The sequence below is a fragment of the Apteryx mantelli genome, chromosome Z (genome assembly GCF_036417845.1).
Source record: "Apteryx mantelli isolate bAptMan1 chromosome Z, bAptMan1.hap1, whole genome shotgun sequence".
NCBI lineage: Eukaryota > Metazoa > Chordata > Aves > Apterygiformes > Apterygidae > Apteryx > Apteryx mantelli.
The window spans coordinates 9,673,701-9,688,632 of record NC_090020.1 but is presented as its reverse complement, the minus strand read 5'-3'; positions in this window follow the sequence as shown (position 1 = coordinate 9,688,632).

The following is a 14,932-nucleotide window of genomic DNA, read 5'->3' as shown; positions in this document are numbered from 1 at the left end:
AGCTCGCCTTCGAGGAGAGGGCAGGCCCATAGCCCACAGCACAGAGCCTGCCGACCGGCAGCCCTCGGCGTTGGCAAATTTCATTCAAATCGTGCAAGCTCCAGCCGAGAGGCTGCTGCTCGCCAGCTCTCCCGGGCTGGGGTCGAGGGTCCTGCTAACCGAGCAGCACATCGCCTGGGAAGCCCAGCGGGCAAAGTGAGGCGCCTCTGACGAAGAGAGCTGCCTGCTGTGAAAAATGGTCCCCCCAATAATCGCTTCCTTAGAAAAAGAAAAGAAAGAAAAAAAACCCTGCAAGGCTGAGATGTAGCTTCCGATTTAGGGAGAAACAGTGTGAGCTAAAGCTTGAACCCAGCAGTTTGGTAAGTTCTTGGTAGAGAAGATAAAGGCTGCTGCACTGGGTCAGACCAGCTAACCTTGTAGTCTGCTTAAAACAGTAATGACCGCACCTGCGTGCTTAGGGCAAGTACGCGCAGATCTTTTTTGCTGGATTCCCTGTACGGCAATGCAAAGACTTGGTTTTCAGGAGATAGATCGAATCTTTGCTCTGCATTGTCCCAGTCAACTCTTCCGTGAGTTTGTCTTGCCGCTTTCCAAACCTTTCAAGAGCTTTGACGCACCACAGAGACAAATTCTGCAGTTTAAATGGGATTGTTTGCAAGCATGTGATCACATCTGGGATAATCCCAGTGTCAGTAGGATGTGCAATCATGTTACCCACTGTGTAATCAAAGCAAAACAGTGCACGCTGAATTTTCCAGATATAGCATTTGCCTTGGGGTTGTCGCTGCAGTAAAATAATGGGGGGTTTTTGGGCTTCTAGAAGTGCAAAATGACCTACTGTGGGTGGCTGTTTTTGTTTTTTTTTTTTCCCCCTGGTATTCTTGTGGCTTCCCACTGGGGACTTGCAGTCCCTTTTTGTAGTTGTGATTCCCTCTGAAACAGGAGGAAATTCCCACAAAAGCGCCTGAACGACTATGGTGTGTTAGGTACCTGGGCAGCCCGGCACCCGCTGGGGTACAGCGGGGTGGGAGGTGAGCAGGAAGGAGAAGAGCGCTACGGGACTGAGCCGTGCAAGGGGAGATGCACAACCTGACCTCTGGGGTGGCTCTGCCCACGCCTCCTCCGTCTCATGAGCAAAATAGACCAAAAGGACTTTCAAGCTCAAAGAAGCAGGTCTCAATAGAATATAAACTGGAATAAATCTTTCCAAAGAGAACTCAAAGAGACCAGCTGAGAGAGGACAGAAATAGAAAGGGTTTATGAATGAATCTCCCCTCACCCGCGGTGTCTCTGCAGGCGGGTTCGTGTTTCCTGGATCAGTTTCAGGTTGCTCAGGGGCTTTCGGGGTTGCAATAAGCTCTGTGCAGTCCCCTCTTCACCTGCAGAATCCTTTTCTTTGCATCCGCTTGGACGCCTGCTGATGCCTGTCGCCTCTCTCAGCCCCCTTTTTGCTATGATTTTGTCAGGCCAATACTTCTCTCTTCCTCTCCCAGTTGTGCCCTCAGCTCTCCCTTCTGCCCACCCCACTTTTCAGCCTCGGAGATTTCCCACCCCTGAGCAGGTCCAGCTCCCGCACCAGAGGTGCTCCTGCCGCTGGTGGCACCAAGGTACCCTGTGCCCGAATTCGCTGCCTGGCTGAGCGGTTCTTGACACCGGCAGCCACAGCTTGTGCCGAGGTGCCGTGGGTGAAGGGCCGGCTGCCAGAGGTGCGGGGGATGTCACCTGTGCTTGGGCTCACAGCAAGCCCTGGAGCCACCACCTCTGCTGGGCAGAGATGGCGTTGCCCTCGTCCCTGAACTCTGCAAGCACTGAGGGCACCAGGCTAACGAGCATGCTTGTCAGAGTATGGTCTCTGCAACACTGACAGTGCAGCAATTACTGGAAACCTCAGCCACGTGTTTGCTTTTGGAAAGGGCTTTTCAGGAATTTACTATCTCTGCAGCATGGTGCAGCCATCTTCTTAAAATTAGGCTCTTTATTTAGAGGGGTCTTTAAAAACATGCGATACACTCACAGTCAGGCTGGGGTTTTATTCTTGATACTCTTCTGTAGGTTGGCTGGTTGGCTTTTTTTTTTTCTCTTTGTAGATTTAAGCTTGCAGTTTGGGGAGACTTGTGGCCTTGAAAACTAGTCAAACTTTCTCCTGCGGAGAATCAAGGGCAGTAAGACTGTTGTTGCGGTGTCTATTGAGGCACTGACCCAAAGGTAACAGTGAATAATATCCCTAAAAGAAAGAAAGCTGGAAAATGAAAACTGTATTTTTTTTTAATTCCTCATTAGTGATTCTACATAAAGGATATAAACCAGTTCGGATAAGCTCCCCTACAAATGTCAGGAGGAGCAAACAAGCCATCATTCATGACGACGAATGGTTGCTACCTAGCAGGCTGCTATCACACTGAGCCAAGGAAAAATGGCCTGCTGTCATGCCTCGTTTCTTGACTACTGCAGCCTGATGGCCTGGCTCGGCTCTCAAAGCAAGAACAGGAGTCCCATTCCTGGTGCTCTTGGAGGTGCTGCACACTTGCTGGGGCCATCAGGGCTCAATGGGGCTCTCTGGGAGGGACCACCAGGCAAATCCCTGCTCAGGCAAGGAAGGGGCAGGGCACAAACCTTAGGCAAAAACGGCCCCCAGCAACAGTGTACGCGTGAGACAGCTCCAGACAAAGCTGACCTATGCTTAGAGGACAAGGCAAACTGCGCTGAGCCCTGCTGTGGGGTGACTGCCACAAGCCATTTCTGCTCTCTGTGTGTCTGCTCCCATATGCCGCTGGGGTTTAAAAGGAGGATCGTTGTCTAGATACTTTCTTAAGGCATGGGGGGGAAAAAGCACACCTCTGCACTTCTGTGACCTGGCAGGAGTTCTTGTAGCAATGAAGGCTATTCAATGGGATGCAAGTGTCTCACACTGTCACACGCTTTGGCTAAAACATACCTCTCCAGCAAGAGCTGGAGCATGGTATCTAGCAGGAATTGGAAACGGGAGTTCTGGCAGAGCTGATCATACTGGCCCCCCTTCTGCTCGTTTGTTCCCTGAGTTTACTGGAAGTGAGAGCTCTGTCTTGGCTCTAGTTGTGAATTAAGACAATTTTGGAAACAATTCTACCTCTAATGACACCTACCATTCATCTACCCTTTTTGCCTAGGGTCTATCTGACAAGCAGAGAACTTGTTCCTCAAAGTTTTGAGTGTGATGGCTGGCTTTGAGCACTAAAAAGCAAAAAAGGATCCCATGCAGGCCAATACAGGCAGGTACCAGCAGGAAACGTAACCTAAGGAAGGCATGCTTGGAAATTTGCTTTGAATGGAGGGGAGAAGAGAAAAGCTCTGCCCAGCCTACACTTAGCCCGCAGGTTGCTGCTCCTGCCTCAGATCTGTGTCTGTCTGAAAATTTGTCCGTCTGGTTTCCCTCCCCGTCTGTCAGCTAATAGAGATTACTGACTGCCAGCAGCGCTGGCTCGAATGTCCTGAACAACATTTCCACTGCTGGAGTTGGTGCATGGTGCACCTGCTGGGATGGCAACAAGGAGAAAGAGCCCGTGCAACACCCTGTGCAGAGAGAGGAACGTGTCCTTCAGTTAGCCTCAAACTAAAATATGTCCCACACCAGACCAGACAGCTGTCCAGGACACTACACTTCCCCTGTAAATGTGCCCATATAGCTCAGGTGATGCTGAACAACCTGCGCTGGACTGGAAGTGTCCCTGGTATGGGCTCCTTATTAAACTACTATTGTATGGCATGAAGGAGGAAGCTGTAGTTTAGCCCATATACAAAGGATTTTCTGTCACTGCCCTGAGGAGAGAAGCACCTTTTTTTACATAGTGTAAGATATACACCCCAGGTTACTCCAGCTGGCTTTTAAAGACACCATGACCGCAGTATGCAAGACCATGAGTCTGGAACGAGTCATTACCGCTTTGAGCTGATGAACTTCTAGCATCCGTGGTGTGTGCAGAGGTGGAGGGGAGCAAAGCATTGTTGCAGGTGCATATGTCCATTTAGATGACCTGTTTCCTACTCTGAATCACCAAAAGGGAGAAGATATATCTAATTCTTTGGAACGGACAACCGTGACGTAAAGGAAGTAAAGAGCTTAAAAAATGCTGTCTGTTGAAAGGAAATATTTCATGCGGGAACATGAAAACCCAGCTGTAGATCCAGCATAGCATCCCCCCCAAAGTGGGTTTTATGTAGCTCTTTCCTCCTCCTAACTGACTTTGAAAATGCATAGTCCCGTTTCTAATGGTAAAAAGCCCTCCACACTACTCCAGCCCTCAAATTATTGCATGAAGATAACAGCAAAAAAGGAAAATGCCACAGTGAGTTTGGAGGAAGACCTTTTGAGCTGAGATTTAAGATTAGCCTCTGCTAACCCTGGAATGACCCAGTGAAATTTACCTAAAATTGGCTGGGGGGTTTCTTTGCTCTTTCATTCAAGTCGAGGACTGTGAGCTCCTGCCATGAATGTGAGGGACTTCGGTTGGGACTACTGCACTCTTCTCTCTTCCAGCTCCATGCGATATCTAATATTTCAAAGCAGAAAGCTTCTTGTCCTGCCTGAGTGGCTGTTGCCTGCTGCCAGGAGAACCACAACTAGCTGGTCCTGCCACTCGTGCTCACGTGGCATCTCTACCCAGTGCTAGGGAGCTTCATTTTTAGGGGCCAGCTTTCCCCTCTGGGGAGAGCATCTGGTCTCCTACAGACTTTCAGAAAGATTGTAGGAAATTTAAAACTTTGGGTCCTCTGTCAAATGGGGTTGAAGCTGTCCAAAAGTTGGAAAGTTATTCTCCCTCTTCCTTCTTCCCTCCTGGGCAGTGAGACTGCATGGGAAAAGAGCCTACGCCACTGATTGCAGGAATGGTAAGATGGAGAAAGAGATGTTCAGCAGTTTGTTGTATTGACAGCTAAAGGTGGCCAAACCTGTTCTTCTGGATTGTTTTTTGCATGTATATGAATGAAATGCCATTAAAGATACTGAGTTGTCATATAGAATCCTCTTTGTGATGAAAAGGGGATCCTGGCTTGGATCACTGTGTTAAAATTTTCCCTGGGTCAGATCATCAGTTCTGCAAAAGCATGTTGCAGAGGCATCAGTCAAGACAATCGTCGGGGTGTGCCTCCAGATTTTGCTCTGTGCACGCTCTTGTGATTCCTAACCTCATCTCAGGGCAGGCTCCTTCAACCGCAGTGCATGGTAAAGGTGTGATGGATGAAGAGGACAGCACTATTGTAATGTCTAATGAAAAGGTGCAAATGCAGTGCTGGTAGCTCTGAAGACTGCCCGCAGTCTCCAGTTATTGCATCCTGGACGGTTCTAGGAATAACATGCCATTACTAATTTGTAGTAACACATAGCTTCTAATTTATTGAAATGGTTTGGGGGTTTTCTTCTGTTTAAAATGAATGGAAAAACTACATAATTAATCTGCTTGCAGCTCATGTTGTATCAGAGATGGCTTTGAGTTTAGAAGGATATTGACTCCTCCAAAGTGTCAAAGCACGTACTCTAGCGCTTAGGGAGGATGCTTGGCTAAATCCAGTCTGCTTTTCTCTCTGATAGTCTGGCCAAGAGGAAACGCGTGGTCTTTACACCAGAGATGAGATTTGTTACGCCGAATGGGTGCAATAGAGAGTGGAACTGCCAGGGACTTACCACATCAATTATCTGCAGCAAAGAAAGCTGAAGCTCAACTACCAGAGGTTGGGAGTCGTTCACCACAGGTCGTTCAAGACGACTGTAGTTTCTCAGCAGATCTCTGTACAAGCGTCTCTGGCCTTCACCCTGCTGAGAGACTAAGGGAAAAGAAAGATGGTTAACATCTGTCATTCAGATGGTCACACAGTCCATGTTGTTTGTTTGCTTGAAAAAATGTCTCTGAATGTCTTTTTAACTTGAAACCGGTTTCCTGAAAAGTAAGGATCTCTAATTCTGCCCATAGGGGTGCTGACAGAGCTTTTCTGTCGTGCGTCAGTCACACAGAAAAACTGGACTCAACTAGGAACCCTCCTGCTGATGGTGCAGGGAGACCAGGCTCTGAAGCCAAAGGGCACCTTCTTGGAAAGCGGCCAGAGGGCTCTTATTTGCTGCTTCCAGAAACCAGCTGCCACGGAGCCGGAGCTGGTGTCATTACCTGAACATACCCTGTGTTTACCTAGCATCACTGACAGGTCCTGTTAGTACCTGGAGCCCTTCTCCGTGCATGTTCAGGAAGCAAGGGTTTGTCCCCAAAATGGGTGCAGGTGCAGATGCTCTGGGCTGTGACTACCCGGGCTCTACCTAAGAGCTGCACCAAACGGGGTGAGGCTCAGAGGCTGCATGTTCGCTGAGGCCAAATTCATCCTGCCAGCACGAGTGTGTACTCCCTGAGTTGTCCCTGCCAAGGAATCTGCACTTTGTATTATTATTACTTTGGAACAAAGCTTTTTTCTTTTTTTTTTTTTTTCTTATGCGCTGCAGCTCCTAGAGTCTTGTGTGTGACTTTTTTGTAACACGTGAGCAGAGCTTTTCACAGTGACCCTGGGACTCTTCTAACAGTGGTGAGATGAATAGCTTTTGACAAGCCACACAAACTGTAACAACCAGTTCCTCCTTCCCCGGTCCCCTGATGCGCTCAGCGAACCCTGCAAGCCTGGGGCAGGCTGCTCTCCACCACAGCAGCGACGCCTTTTAAAATTAGTAATATCATTCAGTTTATAAATGTCTTTAATTAGTGTTCCCTTCAGTGTTCCTGATGCTGGAGGGATCTTTGTGGCTGTCGAGTATGACGGTGCCTAGTTAGCAAGGAGGGAGGGTATTTTTATTTATTTTGGTGAGTTATACCAACATGTCATCTTCATGGGCCTTTTATGCCTTTGAATAATATATTATATGGTCATGGAGAACCAGAGAAGCAGATGTAACAGAGCTGCTCCAACATTTTCACTCTCTTTGAAGACAAGCCCTGGCCACAGTTTCTCTACTCCACCAGCTCTGGCAAACTTCCCTGCTAGGAAATTATTTAGATCCTCTGTTATAATTTTAGTATGTAACCCCCTGCCTCCCTTGCAAGGTCCTTGTGTGGGAAGGAGACCGGTGAAGATCACATCACATTTTCCTTTGGAAAGAGGGCCCATGCTCCGAGCCAACGCGCTGCCCTCTCTCTCCCTGCAGCATGTCACGTTGCTGTGCTTCAGGGAAAGGATGACCACCTGCACCATGCCTCATCCTTAGCACTCCTGTCGTGTTCACCTTTAACCTCCCTTTGAAACAGTCTACCTCAGCTTTTACTATCAAAACGTGCCCTTTGCCAGGCTCTTCAGGTCGCCGCTGCAGCTGGTACCATCGCTGACGATGTGCAGTAAACCATCCACCCCAGGGGGCTGACGGGGGAGATTTGGGCACAACCCTTTGCTGTGTACCCCGGGCAGCTGACTTTGCGCTGTGTGCTCCAGCCGTGCTGTAACCGGGCCCCTTGCCCCGATAAACCTTGCGAGCTGAAGTAACCCAGCACGAGATGTTTGCACCCGGTCCTCCACCCCTTCTTCACTTCTCCCTTCTGCAGCATGGTCCTGTTACTTGGTGACCTCTTGTATCTGAAACTGTTAACATAGCCCAGCTGATCTGTTCTGAGCCTGCTGAGCTGGTGCTCGTTGCCATATGTTTGTGTGCTCTTTGGTTTTGTTTACAAAATTGCGTAGGTTCAGAAGCGGTGGAGCCTTTGTGGTCTCCTGGCAAATTGCCGGGGCAGCTGTTGGTGTTGCAAAGGCTTCGCTTGTCTAATCAGGCTGCTATATCCCCATTGCAGTGGCTCTGGAGCAGGAATGGAGAAGGGCAACAGGTCAAAACTGTGTTTTTATAAACTTCTTTCAATCTTAAAATGCTTAGTGTTTCATACTCCGGAGAGATTCCTGCTTTTTATCCCTCTAATGCCTGTGCTAGTGCTTTGTGACATTACATCTCTGAGTGCTAAGTGGAGTGTTTGCTGGTGATGGGGAAGCCGAGGCCTCTCGGGAGCAGCGACAGGATAAGCATTACTGCTGCCAACCCCCCAGCCACAGAAATCTCTACCTCAGTCCCTGGCACTGTGAGCTCCCTGGTGCCTGATATGAAATTTTAAACGAGGCTGGAAGTTGGAAGCCAATTTTTAAGGTTGCCAAGTCAGTCTCCCAAAAGCAATGCCAGACTTACCTGCCTAGGTCTGTTGTGAGAGAGTCTTTACCTGCAAATAACTGCTGGTGGGCATTAGCAAGCAATGCTTGCTTGATGCAGGCCCCTGAGGAGCAGAGAGCCTCTTATGACCCACAGCTTCAGCCAGTGCCCCCCTTATTGCTGAATTAGCTTTGAATCAGCAGGAAAAAAAAACTATATCTCATTAAAAATTCAGGGAAGAGGAGTGGATGCTGTTTCTCTTAACGTTAGTAAGGCTTTTGACAGTGTCTGCCGTAACATCCTCATTGACAAAGAGATGAAGTATGGACAGTGGTGAGGTGGAATGAAAACTGGCTAACTCCCAAGCTCAGAGGGTTGTGAGCAGCAGCACAAAGCCCAGCTGGAGGCCAGTCACTAGTGGTGTCCCCCAGGGGCTGATACTAGAGGCAATACTGTTTAACGTCTTAATCAGTGATCTGGATGATGGGACGGAGGGCACCCTCAGCATATTTGCAGATGGCACAAAACCCAGAGGAGTGGCTGGTACGCCAGAGGGCTGTGCTGCCGTTCAGAGGGACCTCAGCTGGCTGGAGAGATGGGCAGAGAGGAACCTCATGCGGTTCAGCAAAGGGAAGTGCAGAGTCCTGCACCTGGGGAGAAATCACCCCATGCACCAGTACTTGCTGGGGGCCCCCCTGGGAGTCCCGGTGGGAAAACAAGTTGAATATGCACCAGCAATGTGCAGTCATGGCAAAGAAGGTCTATGGCATCCTGGGCTGCATTAGGCAGAGCATTGCCGGCAGGTCAAGGGAGGTGATCCTTCTCCTCTACTCAGCACTGGTGAGGCCGTATCTGGAGTACTGTGTCCAGTGCTGGTCTCCTCAGTGCAGGAGAGATACGGACACAGCAGAGCAAGCACAGTGACAGGCCATGAAAATGGTGAAGAGGCTGGAGCATCTGTCATATGAGGAGAGGCTGAAAGAGCTGGGACTGTTCAGGCTGGCGAAGAGAAGGCTAGGGGGGAACTTATTCATGTGTATAAATACCTGATGGGGAATATAAAGAAGATGGAACAAGGCTCTTCTCAGTGATGCTTGTGACAAGAGACAATGGGCATGAATCAAAACACAAGAAATTCCATTTAAACGTAGGGAAAAGAAAGCTTTTTTATCGTAGGTGTGATCAAACACTGAAACAGGTTGTCCAGAGAGGTTCTGTGGTCTCCATCCCTGGAGATATTCAAAATCCAACTGGGCACAGCCCTGGGCAACCTGCTCGTGCTGCCTCTGCTTGGAGCATGGCGTTTGGACTAGGCAATCTCTGGAAGAGCCTTGGATTGCCTTCCAACCTCAGCCAATCTGTGGTTATGTAAAAATTTTCTTTTGATGGTGTCTCCTAGCCTTATGCCATGGGAGTCGCCTCAGTTCTGGTGCTTCTGCACATTGGAGTTCCTGGCCTTGCAGTGGAGGGATTCATCAGCGTTGGCTTACTGAAGTCTGACAAGTTGCACGTAAAGAGAAATTGAAAGAGAGAAGATGAAGAACTAGAGTGACCCCTGGCAAAACATCATCGGGGTGGAAACCCAATCCTGTAACCTTCTACCTAAAATAAAGAAATAACTGACTGTTAATACAGATCTTTTTCTTGGATAATGCTTGTGAACATCGCAGCAGCGAAGGCCATTCAGTAGGAACAAATCTAGTCTGATCAAGGCTTCTACCTACTGTTATCTTTCTCTGGGCAAAGGTGGTGATTGTTGCTGTACTCCTTTTGGACACCTGGTAGCATAAGGTGCATGAGCCTGCTGATGGCAGAGAGAGCCTGGGGAAGGAGCTGTGCTCGGAATAACACATGGCCGGCGTGGCTGCAGTGGTGCCAAGGCAGAGGGCATCCTCAGAGAGTTTGCTTATAGTAAGTCTAAGAGGTAATGAGCATGTGCAAAAGTGGCCTCCTGTCACAGAGTGAGGTGAGCTCTGTTTCTAGTGGGAAGAATAGCAAGTATTGACAGACTCTGCAGTAATGTGCTTTGGATGCTAAAGGGCTCTCTACTTTTGTGGAAAGGGCATCAAAGCCATCTGTGGCTCGGAGCTGAAATAAAAAAAAAAAAAAAAAGCTGGACATGAAGCACAGATTTCATTTCTAGCAGAAAATGTAGCAAACATCTAGAAAAAGGGCTGCTCCGTCTTGGTGTCCTCACATCAGGGCTGCTGGATGTCTTTCTTGAGAATTTGCTTAAACCAAAAAGCTGCTGGACTAGATATGGGGTGATTAGGTGACATGCAATGGCCTGAGATAGGCAGCGCATCAGGTCCCTCTAGCTTTACTCTCTGATTAACCTGAGTGGTGGATCCCCTAAACTGCTCCTACAGTTTGCAGACACCTGGAAGGCACAAGGCCAATTAATTAATCCATGGCAGGAATGGGGTCCCCAGACAGCTGTGTGAAGAGCTTTATGAACAGTAGAGGTAGTCATGGAGCAGACTGATTTCTTAGGTACCTCTTCGAATCTCTTCTCTCTCTCCCGCAAAGAAGTCTGCAAGAAGCCCACACTGTGATGCCCACTGTTTGAGCGACATGATCGATAAACTGCTCTCAAAATCTCTTGGGCACACGTGCTATTATCGAATTGTGTCTTTCTTTCTAGCACGGAGTTGATGTGAGTAGCACAGCAAGGTAACCTCCTAGGAACTGTTTCTCTATTGCAGTATGCTACCTTCTCCTCTCTACCAGGTAAATTTTGGCCCCTCCAAATGTATTACTGTGAGACCAGGGAACTTCGCAGGGAGGATGCTGCTGTGGCCTCTGCTGGATCAGGGAGTCCTGTGATAGGGAAGATGAACTTGTAACAAGGAAGCAGGAGGTGGCAGCTTCCCTGTGGGCTTATTTCTGAGGTGCAGATCTCCTGCTTTACACGCCTGTGAATAGCTGTCCTTCTCCTCCTTCATTCCCCTGCATCATGCCTGTCTTGAATTATTTGGGCAGAAAAGAAAGCAAGCCACCTTGCTGTTAGCTTACAGTCTGGGCTGTCTCTCCTTCCACATGCCTGGTCTGCACAGGGGATTTCATCATCTTCGTCAAATGCGGACATGCTGCAATGTCCAGCCAGGGTTAGGCAAAGAGAGGAAGAGTTAAACGTGGGATCTTTGTGTCTTAAAAAAAATCAGCAGAGCTTTGGTAGCTGAGCTGCAGAGACCTCCTTAGAGCAAACCTGGAAGCAGGTTAATACTTGCATCCAGCTATTTGGGTAAAGTGTGGATCAGTAACTAGAAGGAGAGAGGTGTCTCTGATGGGGCTTGCACAGGTAGTTTTTCACAGTGACTTTGAGCCTTCGTGCTATCTATGAAGGGTTTTGAATTCTCTGAGACAGTGCAGTTTAATTAGGTCAAGCTGGAGCTGGCTGATGTCAGCTCCAAGTCAGCAGCTGGGCATGCCCAAGCTCAAGTCTGGACCAAACTCCCCATGCCCTGATGCCAGTGATGGTGAGGAGAGCTGTCTCAATTGGCCTGCATGCTTTGTGGCTTGCTTAGGCATGATGATCTTGATGCGACTCAGATATCCGATCTGGCGGCACAGCTGAAAATCAATTTTGCGGTGTTTTTTTTCTGTTGGTTTGTTTTTTGTTTTTTGTTTTTTGTTTTAATAAAAACCTCCCTGGGCCCTGGGGCAAAAGTCCAGTTCTTGCCAGCTTCCCAGTTTCGTTCCAGAAGTGGTCTGCTCCTTGACTGAGCGTCACTGGTGTGGCTCACAAAATGGCTTGCTGCACACAAGTATTTATTAAATAAGGCAACGTCACCAGGGGGTTGGGTGGAAGGGCATGGATTCCCAAGATGTTCTGAGCAACATTAACTGTACTTGTTGATCATTCCTTCTCTTGTTCATGGTGTTCCTCAGTTCCTGTGATATCATTGTTGTGGTACTTATTCACTCCCCCTGCACTTTGTGCAGATACTCCACCACATCTGCATACTTTGTTTCTCTCTCTGTACTGTTCTTTTGCCACATTCCTGCTGCTCTTTTCTTTTTTATTACTGTTTCCTAAAGGAAATTGAGGGGAATTCTGGCCTTTTCTGAAAACCAGTGTCCTTATACTCATAGATCTTATTATGTTTCGTTGTATAATGAATGCCTGCAATCTCAGTATGACTGGAACATTTACACAGCAAAAAAGCATGAGGAAAACCTTTGGGTATCAGAGCTGTCTAACTCCTAGAACCTCGTATATTTTCCTAAAAACCTGCAGACTTTTATGAGGTAACTAACCCTCTATTATTTACCTCTGCTTAGCTTATCACTGAACTCTTACAGGGATTTTAGTTATTTCTTCGGGAATGCATGTGGAATGGTCACAGAGAGATAAACAGCATATGCAATAAGCAATTATGGGGGGAAGTAACAGGGGTAATATCACTGAAAATGCAGGTTATTTCACAGGCAACTTCATCAGCATAAATAATTGAAATTGCAGTATCTCTTACCAAAACGTGGCGTGCTTTACTGCTTTGGTAGCTATAAGAAAGCATTCACCTTAGTTTGTGTATTTTGCAGATTTCGGAGAACGTAAAGCATCTCACTGCCATATGTCACTTAATCCCCAAAGACACAGATGTGTCCCATCTGCTTTTGTTCTTACGTGCAGGGTTGTTGCTTTTGTCTGGGGCTGCAAATGCATTATTTCTTTCAGCGTCCTTGGCTTTAAAACGTATGCCATCACACTAGGTGAAGAGTACTCGCACGGGAACCAAGGGCACGGCAACAGCTGCCTCAAGCCTCCGTGTGTGTGGTGCATGTTTGTGTGTTTGTGTATTTGAATACTTCTCCCATTTAAAACCTCTTTTTAATCTACTTCCCTTCTGCATAATCTTCGATTCTAATCTTTGGTTCTCACTGTGCAGATTGTTTCTGCGTCTTACGCTCAAAACTCATTAGGTACCCAGAGAAATCTAAGAAATGCCATATTTTCCTAGGCAAATTGTATCTAATCTTCCTGATATTGGCCATTTCTGTTTGATTATACCAGTTAAAGGACTCCTAGTAGAAATGGGTATTAAAGGGTATGTGACAAAAGGTTTCAACTCAGAGACTTGAGGCACATGACAACGTGCTAAAAAGAGAATGTAGGCCATTACATAGTGAAAGAACGGATTATTTTTTCAGTGGTTCCTGCTGGCTTGGTGCAGGTGTTTTAAAGACAAGGATATGTGTGTGAGGTGAAGAGACGTGTGTTAGGCTATTACCAACATTGGCATACCTCTCCAATGTAGAGCAGTTATCTGAACTGCTTCATTGCTCTGGAACAGAATCGGAAAGGGAAAAAACCTGTATTGTTAGTGTACTGCTTTTTTTCATTAGCTCCGTACAATACGAATGTAAGTGCTACAGTACTAGACGTAGAGCAGCATGGGAGCAGCAGATGGAGGAGCAGAGGAGCGGAGGGGGACTCACCTAGCTGAGACACGTCACAGCAACCCTTGCCAGCTATGCTGGGATTTTGCGGGGAGGAGCAGTAAATGAAATGGCACAGACCATAAAATCAAACGCAGTTCTCCTAGGTAATATACTTTCGTCACAGACTTGCCTTTACTAGGCAGAAAAAAACATTCCTTTTTTCACAAGTCGCAGGTGAGGGACCTTGCCTCAAAACCCTTGCCTCAACGTGATGTTCCTGAGGCAGATGTGATAGCGTTGAACAGCTCGGGGCGATGCAGATGACAGGTCAGAGTGAAAATGCTCCAAACGGCTGTGTCGCAGAAACCAACCAGCCAGTGTGTCCAAAGGTGTTGCAGTGATCTTTCCCCCTCCTCTTCATGACAGTCAGCTGCAGCGGTGGTTGTCCTGGAGTTGGCTGCTTCCTGAAGGATGCATTTTTGTCTCTGGAAGGGCAGCCTTGTCCACCTGCAAGTTGTTCTGCACAGCCATCCTCAGCAGCAACAGTACTCAGAATGAAATGTTCTTCATTCGTCGGTGGCACCTTCCGCCCTCTTCGGCGTCACCTGAGCCCCAGCTGTTGCCCGTGGGCAAGGTGAGAGGGCTGGGAGATGTGAATAGACGCCTTCCCAAGACCTGAAATGGTTTCCTGCTCAGGGCGCAAAACTTACATAAAACTCCCCTGGACCACATTCAGCCCTGTTTTAAGGAGCGCTGCTGAGCTTCTCCCGAGCCCGGCTTAACGCGCTGTTGGCCTGCGTGGCAGGTGCTGTGCTGCTGGCTGGCTGGTGCCAATCCGGAGGTTTTGGGCAGCACAAGTGACTGCAATCAAGGGACTTCTCTAAGAAGTCTGCGGCTGTAGTAGTCTAGGTCTTCAATGACAAGGGGAAGTCTAAATACAGGCGTGAAAATTCCCAGCAGGGAGTCTGAATTTATTTCACTCTGAAAATGGAAGCTGCTTTTAAGATGGTCTTGATGAGTGAAATCGCTGGCTCGGAGCAAATTAGACTTGTGGCCAGTCAAACAAGTGTCTGCAGATACCTGACGCAGGGCACTCACAATTGTGAGAAGTGCTTTGTTTTGGCTGATTCAGCGCAGATTAGCTTATGTGCATATCTAGTGGCTGAATATTAGCTGTATCATGAAGTAAGGGCTGTTTTTCCCCCAGTTTCTGAATGTCACGGGGTCTTAATAACGCCTGAGTGTTTGTTAGTTTTGATCTGCCCCTGTTTTCAGGATGCCAGAAGCAACTACCTCTTCTTCAGGTACAAGCCTGGAGCCCTGGTTTTGCTGGAATCTGCGGGGGTATGAAACATATGGCTTTCCTTGCTGTACTCTGCCAGGCAAACCGGTATTGACTGACTGACTCTGATCCTC